This window comes from Bombus vosnesenskii, unplaced genomic scaffold (genome assembly GCF_011952255.1).
Source record: "Bombus vosnesenskii isolate JDL3184/JDL3185 unplaced genomic scaffold, Bvos_JDL3184-5_v1.1 scf7180000014706, whole genome shotgun sequence".
NCBI lineage: Eukaryota > Metazoa > Arthropoda > Insecta > Hymenoptera > Apidae > Bombus > Bombus vosnesenskii.
Window position 1 is genome coordinate 26,704 of NW_022883600.1, and position 10,369 is coordinate 37,072.

A 10,369-nucleotide genomic window follows, 5' to 3' on the forward strand; every position below is an offset into this window, starting at 1 on the left:
CGCCCGCGCCCTCTTCTCTCTGTCTGTCGAGAGAAGCGGGGGCAGAGAGACCGCGCTAAGTCACCTGTAATTTCCGGCCGAGAAATAGCGGGTGGCGCCGCCCATCTTCCGCGAACGGCTTCTTAAGTCTTCTTGACCGTGGCGAGATTTTTCGGACCGCTGGTTGCTTATTTACGATGACGATCGAACTCGTTAACGCACCGAGCACACCGTACACGCCACTAGAATTCCAAATGGCCGCTCTCCGCGGAGCAAGTTAAGCTTTATCGAGCCCGATTGAACTTTGTAGTCGCTCGTGCTCGTCTTTCGTAGCCTGTCTCTCGCGGTGGGTAAATACCGCCCTTACGATCTCTTTCCTTCTCCCGTGTACGCGGCTACGCGATAAATTTGATATTTCGTAGTAGAGCAGCGCCGATCGCGAATAGTAGCGAAGCTTTATCGCTTGCGAATGAACATCGTCGAATATTTCGGCGTAATACGGTGGCAAGATTTTTCGGCTAATATTCGACGGAAGAAGGAGATGAGACGGATCTAGCACTTGCCAGCTTATTCGACCAATTCGAATCGTATCCGACAAAGGAGATGACCATCGCAATCGACTCCCCGAAAGATACGCAGATGGGAGAAGGCCGAACCCAGTTCTTTACGTTCTTTCGTCTTTAAACGAAAGTTGTCTGAAAGTGATTAGGTTTCTCGTCGTTTAAAGATTCGAGGCCCCTCGCTAGAAAAACGAATTGAACGCGAATGACACCGTTCGAAAGATTCGTCTTTACGAGGCAAGAAACGCCTGGCGTCGGTTTACAAGGATATCGAACTGCGTCAATTATCGTCGGTGTGTCCAGAGGAGCGAAGGTATTTACCGGGCTAGTTGGAGATTCCTCGGTATATGTATTATTGAGCGATCTACGGGTTGATCTGGGACCCAAGGCGATATTGTCGGTATGATTAGGAACGTCAAGGTGCGTTCGTATGTGCCGTCGATGGAGGTGATCGTGGCCGTGATGTAACGTTTCGAGGTTGTCGATAACGTGTTGAGTGTTCCGATTGGGATCTAACGTTTCCGTTGGTTAAGTTTTAGCGAATCAGCGAGTTTTTCGGTGATAAAGTTCATGCTAGAGCCGGTGTCTAGCAGAGCTCTACAACGGAATGGTTGAACTTTATTGTTCAATACGTTGACCTGCGCTGTGACTAACAAATCGTGCTGCAGTGGTTCAGAAGGAAGCGAGGTCAATGAGTCCGTTTTCTGTGGTTCGGACCCTAACAAGGTCGTTTGATGACGTCGTTGTTTTCCTTGTCGTCTAGGACTGGACGATATATTTGATCCCGATGCCGTCGTTCGCGATAACCGAGATTCACGTTTCGGTGATGTTCGCGGAGACGATCGGGGAGACGTGGATGCGCGTCTCGAACGATGTGACGATCGCGGGGTCGGTGAACTAGGCGAAGATCGACCGTTGGGTGATCGATCGCTCGATGATCGGCTTACACGTGGTCGTGATTTGCTATGACCATGGTCTTGATGTAGGTATGTATGGTGTCGCTGCCTGCAGATGCGACATGAACCGGCGGAGCAATGAGTAATAGCGTGTCCCTTACCTAAACAATTGGTACATAGAGACGCCCTCTTGGCGATTTCAAGGCGTTTTTTAGGCGACTTCGCTTTGAAGACGTCACAATTCCATAATTCGTGTTGTCCTTGACAATTCGGACACACCAACGTATTATGTGTAGTTGTGAATGCGTAACTTCGCGGTGCGTTCGATCGCTGACGTTTGTGTTGATCGGGCTCTCATTTTATCACGGTTGATGCTGAACTTGTCCTGTCGCCGTTCGTCCGTGTTTTCAGAAAGTCTACCAGATGCGTATATGACGGCATTTTCTCGTCCGGCAATGTGCGCTGCCATTTGCGAATGATGGCTGAGGGTAGCTTCGATGTGAATAATTTTATAAGAGCGACATTTGAGGTAACTGGTTCACCGAGTTTTTCTAACGCTTGGAGGTTTACCTTGACCGTCTCAAGAAAATCATCTATCGCTTCGGGTGTCTCTTTGGTTATTTTCGGATAGTCAAAAATCAAGTCCTAGTGGCGCATGCAGACTTGACTGTGGCAGTCGAATTTTTCCTTCAGAACGTCAATAGCGATCGAATGATTTAACTCGGTGACATCTAACGATTGTATGCTTCGCGCGGCCTTTCCGGTCAAAGAGGATCGTAGGTAGTGGGATTTCTGCACGGGTGTAAGTCGCTCGCTTCGATCGATAGTGGATAAGAAGGAGTCGTAAAATGAATGCCAATTTTCGATGGTACCGTCGAAAGTAGGCAGGTGAATTTCAGGGCAGTTTAATTGATGTCGGCTCGGCGACATTAGATGACTCGCAGCCTTGTGATTTCGACGACGATGCTGGTGTATCATCCATGAGAGTGTGTATTCGTATTACCAGATTGTAATATGTGTCGGTTACTTGGGAAACGCGCGCGTCGTCTATCTCCCCTAAATCTTCTAATTCTCTTGTAACAATCGATATTGTTTCCACGTGTCGTCGAGTAGTGTCGTATAGGCCGTTAAATGGGCCTTATTCGGTTGTCTAGATTTTTCGTATTCATCGAGTCGTTTCGATAGAAAGGTAAATCGACCGATTTGAAAGCCTCGTCTCCGATGCAAGGAGGTAAGTTTCTCTGTGTTTTCCATTGGTATAGCAGATTGTGAAAAGAATGCAGTGAACGAGCTTACCTTGTGGTTGCGAGTTTAAATGTTACTCGTCACCGTGTGTGTCTCGTTTAATGTGTAAGACGTGTTCTTACTGAAGTCGACCCTCTAGTTGTTGGCGTGAGGCTGCGTGGTTGCGTTCTTGCGTTTTCAAGAGGGTTATGCCTCTTCAAAACTGATGGTCCCTGGCGCTACTGACTTCACTGGAGTGGTAACGCTTCTGCTGCCGTTTCTATTGGATTCACGTGGCACTGTATGGTAGTGGATGTCACTGGCGTGCACTTTTCACTTGCCACTGTATCCGGCTCGAAGGACCAAATGTTACGACCGTTCGCGGAGAGACGCGGTCGTTAGGAAAACGCTTCAGCGAGAGGCGTAAATATTCGCTACGATTATGTTAATCAACGCCGCGAAATAGTCGTTCCCCTGTTTCGGTTAAGATAACAGAGGTCGTTTAATGAATGTAACACTGTATTAACAGGTTTACATAGAATAATATATTTTACAATAATATGATGATTATATTACAGAAATTTGACTCGACTTTGCGGACTCTCTAGATAAATTCGTTTGCTCGTCAGATTTGTCGAAGTGTCACGTTTGACTCGGCAGAAGGAACTGATCGCCCTTCGATTATTCCTTTGTCTCATTTGGAAGACGACCCCCACTATGCTCGGGTCACGCCACCGCTCGCGCCTATGATCACGTATACCTCTTCTTGTGTGAAAATCGTAACGGTCAAAAATCGACGTTTCTAGAGCTCGCTGCTTGGCGACAACTATGCTCTCGTCGATACATTGTATATGATCCGGCGGGCAGATAAGATGGTCCGCCTGCGACGTTGTAGGACCGCGAGCGACGGTTAGAAAATACAGCCTGTGGTGAGACTCGTGGCGTAACATCCTGCATATAAAATTGTTACCTTTATCCAATGCATACCACCTCTCCCCTCCTCTTTAAAAATATGACCTTTATGAACTTAATGTCTCCCAAAAACGTATTTAGCAGAAAGGATTCGACATCTATAACGATCCAATTAGAAACCTTTTCTAGAGACCATTAGAAACGCGTTCTCTATCCAATCCTGGCTGAAACATAATTACTCGCACCCCCAGTAACCCACCTCTAAGTCATTCCAATCAACGTACCATGCAAACACGAATCCAACGCGTTCCAGGAATACAAACAACTGCCTGTAGCTGTTTAGCTGTACGCGACGAGTATAATTATTTCGGGTACTCCTCCAGTACAAAACAGACACCCAAACGACATTATTTCAACACAAAAATATTTAAAACAATAGTTATAAAAGCATGATACTTAATACCGCGCTTGACATCAGGTATAATAAAAATAAATTTCTTCAAAAAAATTTCAAGTTAAATCTTAAGCTTTTGTAATTATATCAAACTTGTTCAATTGACAATGAGCAATTTCCATCGTGTTTTGACAACTGACTCATCGTTGATGTATTTCCTCGGAATTGAAAAAGGAATGTGCATAATTTTGTCCTCCGTCAACACTCAAAATATTATCTGCATGCTATACTCAGGGATTCAATTTTATATTACGTTGCCTCATGTTCCATCACTGCTTTCCTACTATCAGTCACTTGAACGGTAATATAAACCAGTCTTCTATTTCCTATACTATTCTGCATACCATTTATCAGGAACAATACATTTTATTTGTTAATCTAATTAGATGCGAAGTTCCTCATTTGTCCTAATATCAATCAATGAATAAGTGAATTGAAATCTGTGAAAATAATGTAAAATCGGAAAATAAGGATAGAAATCTTTTCCCGATTACTTACAATTTATTAATATTAAATTGAATATACAAATATAAATTGGACAGGAAACGATATTTATTTAACGGAAACTAAATGCAATACTCGCATCTATATCAAATAACTTTACAGTTATTTTACCACTCTCGTCACAACGAATCTAACACACACACACTCTCTCTCTCTCTCTCTAACAACTCTATCAATTCTCACGACTCTACTCTTCGACGACTCGATACCTCTAACGACTCTACTCTTCGACGACTCAATTAGCTCTGATTCTCGCAACACGCACACTTTTCGATTCGCCTTGCGTAGCGAAACCGTCCTTCTTCTAACGTTGTCTATTGTTTCCCTCATACCTATGTAAGAACTACCAACTACGTGCCTTTAGTCACGTAGGCACTCTTAAATGTAAACGAAGCACAGAAACACGACGTACACGGTTTTTCTATTTTCAACTGATTTCTAATTCGAATTACTTTACGATATTACAATAAGTATCTAGTAATACGACTTCCGAACCGACGTAATTATTGCAATGATTGTTAAATTTCAAAACAATTTCCTATCCATGTTAAACATATTACGTATATGTGCATGTCTAGTATTTCGATTAGTTGCTCTACTTGCGGTAGTTCGCCATTCTGGATCATCTAGACTCAACAAAGATGCATTCAATTTACTCCATACCTTAAAAAGCTCTGTAGCGGCACAAGAGTTAGAATTTGCTTCAAACCAAGTTGTTGTTTTGCTTCGGAATATTTAGAGGTATTGTAAGGAATTATGAACTCCGGCAAAATAATGGCGCCGCTACATGTAACCGTAAAACAAGACGAATTTGTATCTTTTGACCTTCTTCTGACGATTATGAATAAACGAACGTGAGCGCAAACGATTCAGTATAAACTGTGACTAAACGTCTGTATAAATATCGTTTCGCGACAAGATCTGTTTTAAATACACTAACGAGTACACATTTTGGTAGTCTCATTATTCGATCCCCTACAGCTCTTATTAAGGAAGATAGAGGCCTGTGACAGTATTCAGCTTGGTAAACTTTGAACAGAGCATATTGATAAGCCAGAGTAACTAACATACAACCTTTTTTTTCTTTTTTTTTTTTTTTTTTTTTTTTTTACGTGGAGAAATCCTCATGGACACTCCGCTGTTGCAGTAATTGCGTAACAGCAGAGTAGTGTCGGACTCTTACCGACTAAAACTCCACGATGACCGCCCGACGCGTATGACAGAGGTGCTCCAGGATTCTCTAATGAATTAACTTCAGTTGCACCCCCTTCACTCGTTCTCTAGTTCTAGCCAGTCCTAATATTTCCTGACTATTGAATTGGCGTTAGGAGGGGCCATTACCCCTAGCGCTGTCTCTCCTTATTGATATTCACCGGAGGCTTGTCTTGTGTGCTTCGACAACTCGCATACAACCTGGTGGTACAAGCTATGAAAAAACTTCCCCGGACATGAGAAAACACATTTGCCCAGATAACGTACGAAAGGTATTAGAGCCCACCAAATAAGATTTGCTACAATTTGCTGTAGTACGTCACAATAAGCCTATGAGTTTCGCGCGTCAGACGATTTTCGAATTAGTTGATGCTTGGATGTTCAAGATACGGAAGCGCGGAGAGATGATACGTTTATGTACAACTTGATCATGGTGCAACCCATTCGTCAGCCAGAAAACTTCATGCACGATTTTCTAAAAAGAAACACATTTCCCCCCTTCCTTATGCCGTACCAATCCTCTCTCGTCGCTCCTTATCTCATACACAGACAGGCCAAATAATGTTGCCGATGACCGCCAACAGCCTGGGTTCATGTACGGGTCTCTTGCCTGCGACAGAAATTTGTTATGTGTAGTATGCGGGGCAGAAAAGCACTTTTGCCATTAATATGAACTAGAAGATTGCAGAAAAATTGTAAACATTTTCCAAATTTTATTAATTTCATTTCATTTCTTAAAGTCTACAAAACTGTTAATCAACATTAAGCAAATATACAAAATCTTGACGTACAGAATAATGGAGCGAATATTAGAAACGATACTACTAAATCTACAAGCTAAAATGTACTATACAAATTTTCTTTAAACTATAAGACATGCAAAGTATATATTTCTGAAAATAAAAAATATCGGATCAAACACTCTTCGAACATACTTCGAACGCTCATTATTACGTATATTACCAAACCAATGCATACAATATAATATATAAACTAAGCCAACGAAAGGCGCAGAGACTGGAGAACATGGGGTCCCCGAGCGTGCAGTACGCTTCAGCATCGTTGCGAACACCAACTCCCTCCGCTTGTCCCAATGCCATCTCGAACGGTGAGACTGCAAACAGAAAATATCCATATATACATCAAGATAGTAATGCAATTTCTATTCTTGCAGCACCGACGTAATACACGGTGCTCCGTAATCGCTCGAGATTCCATATAGTTGTTGAAATCTCTACGCATTAGGTAGATAAAACGTTGCGAGAAATCCTCTTGTCACAGTTAGGTCTTCCAAACCTGATCGCTTGCATTTTTCCCGCTACTTCAGCGTTGTAACGTTACTTTTATTTCTGCCAACTTAGGCACGACATCGTCTAAACTGCCCAATTCAGGACACGATGGCTCCTCCCGGGGATTCTGTTGAGACGATCCCGAATTTTCCGTGTCCTCACCATTGTAGAGCTCATAATTTGTATAATATACCTTCTTCTTCAAGCATTGTTTTTTATATTTCTGCCATTTTGAAGCTGCTGATAATCGCCGGATGCGTAAATCATTTTTAGCTTTGGAAAGAGCGCACGTCAGCATTGCTTCAATCCGTAAATCGCGTCTGCGCTTTCGGCGACACTTTGATCTTTTGCGGCGAACTTCGTCAATCCAAGTTAGTAACCGTTCAGTTTCTGGCTTGTCGGCGTTAGTTTTCGAAAGTCCCTTCTTTGTCCTCGCCATGCTTTCTCAATTATTTCACCTAATTATTGAGTAAGTAAAAAGTATACCAACCTGTATCCGGCTCCTGTTTGTTGTAGAACAATACAGAAGAGATTCACACAACTGCACACAAAGGATTTGAAACCACCGAGCAAAACACCCTCCTCACAGCACAGTCGTAAGATGACTAAGGGAAGTCTACGCTGCGCGTCTGAAGTCCGCTGTCTATACCCCCTCCTCTGTCTTTATGACGTAGTCTTACGCGCGAAAATGGAAACTAGTTCCGTGTAAAATCTTACGTTGGCCTTACATTCTCAGAAATTTTGAAAAATTCTTTAATCCAATTAATTTTTAAATATATGTGCGACAATTTTAATGCTAAATTTTATATATTTTGTACATTATATTAAAATTCTTCATTTACAGGAAATAATCAATAGCGTATGAAGGTGTACTGCACGTATTATTTGGCACGTACATTAACGTTGATGCAAGAATAATTATTCCAATGATTTTAAGTTACACACATAATAGATAAAGTAGGCTGTAGACTATGAAATTCGTATGAAATAAGCAGAGAATAGTAACTAAATAAATGTATATGTATATGGAACATAAATCTTGTAAAAATAATATACTAAATTACGTTCAAATCAAATATATCAACAAGATCTGTTGACTTCTAATTATTTTTTGAAGCACTAGTATCAAATAAAATTGCGTCATATAAAAATGTCATCCCGAAACACAGTTTAACGTGATACAATTGTATTACTTTAATTTAAGCAGAAAATATCTAATCATATTTAACAATTTTGAAAAACATACCTCTACTAAACTATCATTATCTTTTCCTATACCATCGGCAAGGCCCTGAACAGCAAGCAGTTCAGCGGTTGTTAAATAACTAGCCAATTGTTCTCGAACTACATTTACTTCTCCCTGATACATAAAATCAACCAATGCAGCCAAATCATCGAATTTTACATTATTATTATATATTACAACAGGATGCTGACATGGATTATCGTAAAATAGAATAAGTATCATTTACAAAATATATGTTAACAGTAAGAAATTATTAAATTCTTAATTTCACTTTACCTTAAATAAATCTCTAAAATATGTACTACATGCAGATAATAGCAGTTTGTCTGCTCTTATTCCTTTTTCCTTCGCAGCTTAAATTTACATCAACGAGATCTTCTTCGGTTCTCAGCGTATCAAAAGCACAAGTAATATGTTTTAAGTAATTATTCCACCTAAGAGAAAACTGTTGAATCCGTAAAACAATTATATTAAATTTGCAATTTTCAATCTGAAAAACATTTGACTTCAATGAGTATATTTTGATTTTTACCTGCCGGAAAACTGATGGAACAAAAATTTGTTACAACTATCATGTACTTATGTAATTAAAACAAGACAAAGCTTTTATAAATATAAAAATTGTCATAAAAATTTTGACGCAACGCATTTGAACATTTTATGACTCATTGTATTAACACCACATTATTTCTTTTTTTGTGAGTGTAATAAAAGCAATAATATTTAAAAAATACATACTTGTTTAGATGCCTTTCGCAATATGACTTTCTCATAGAGCAGGTGGCTTATTACAAAATTCACGTCATAAATGTAATTTTCTTCAACTTCCAAAGCAAAAGTTATAAGTGTCCACCCAGGAATACCCAACATTTTGAAACACTTAAATAATACAAATTTCATATTTGGGTATTACATATTTCTAACGATTGAACACTACCATGCTTACCATGCTTTCATTAGCATGCTTAAAATGACTATATATTGAAATTATTTGTATGGTATGCCCATTTCATTATCACCCTTTATTTTTCTTTCTCCTTCTGCAGAAGAGTTGAGACTATTTGTATCCTCCCTATATTTGTCTATTATACATCCTACATACTTTCACAAATAACAAAAAATAGCAAGGTCAGATATAGCTTCAGTGTATACGGTCATCACAATGAAATGTGAATTACCTTCTGCAGATCTAAAATATTAAACGTGAAACGATGATCTTAATTTGGAATATATTATAGATACACAATCTGTTCGTTTTTTCCTTTCTTAGCAATGATCTGTTCCATTGTCAAACAAGTATTTCCGTCAGTAGCCGGATGAAATGCAAATTTATATTGTATTATGCTTATCATTATACTGCAAGTACTTTGAATCACTGAAATTGCAGAACCATTTCCTGTTATTGAATGCAAAACATACAGCACGAACACGTTTTCCATTATCAAAAACACCATACAAATGTCTCATCCATTGTATTAAAGTGATAAGAGATAGACACAGCACCAAGCCTGCAGCTTATAATACAACAAGTTGCACCAGTTTCTCAATTTTCCCCAATTATATTCAATGTTTACAATAATTATTCTTCATATAAAATTGTTACCTTTATCCAATGCATACCACCTCTCTCCCCCTCTTCAAAAATATGACCTTTTTCAGCTTAATGTCTCCCAAAAACGGATTTAGCAGAAAGTATACGACATCTATAACGATCCAATTAGAAACCTTTTCTAGAGACCATTAGAAACGCGTTCTCTATCCAATCCTGGCTGAAACATAATTACTCGCACCCCAGTAACCCACCTCTAAGTCATTCCAATCAACGTACCATGCAAACACGAATCCAACGCGTTCCAGGAATACAAACAACTGCCTGTAGCTGTTTAGCTGTACGCGACGAGTATAATTATTTCGGGTACTCCTCCAGTGCAAAACAGACGCCCAAACGACATTATTTCAACACAAAAATATTTAAAACAATAGTTATAAAAGCATGATACTTAATACCGCGCTTGACATCAGGTATAATAAAAATAAATTTCTTCAAAAAAATTTCAAGTTAAATCTTAAGCTTTTGTAATTATATCAAACTT

General features: G+C 39.8%; 1 pseudogene; it reads right to left on the reverse strand.

The window, feature by feature from the left end:
• Positions 1–1,051: 1,051 nt before the first annotated feature.
• Positions 1,052–2,413, reverse strand: LOC117240497 (annotated as a pseudogene).
• Between the last annotated feature and the right edge of the window lie 7,956 nt (positions 2,414–10,369).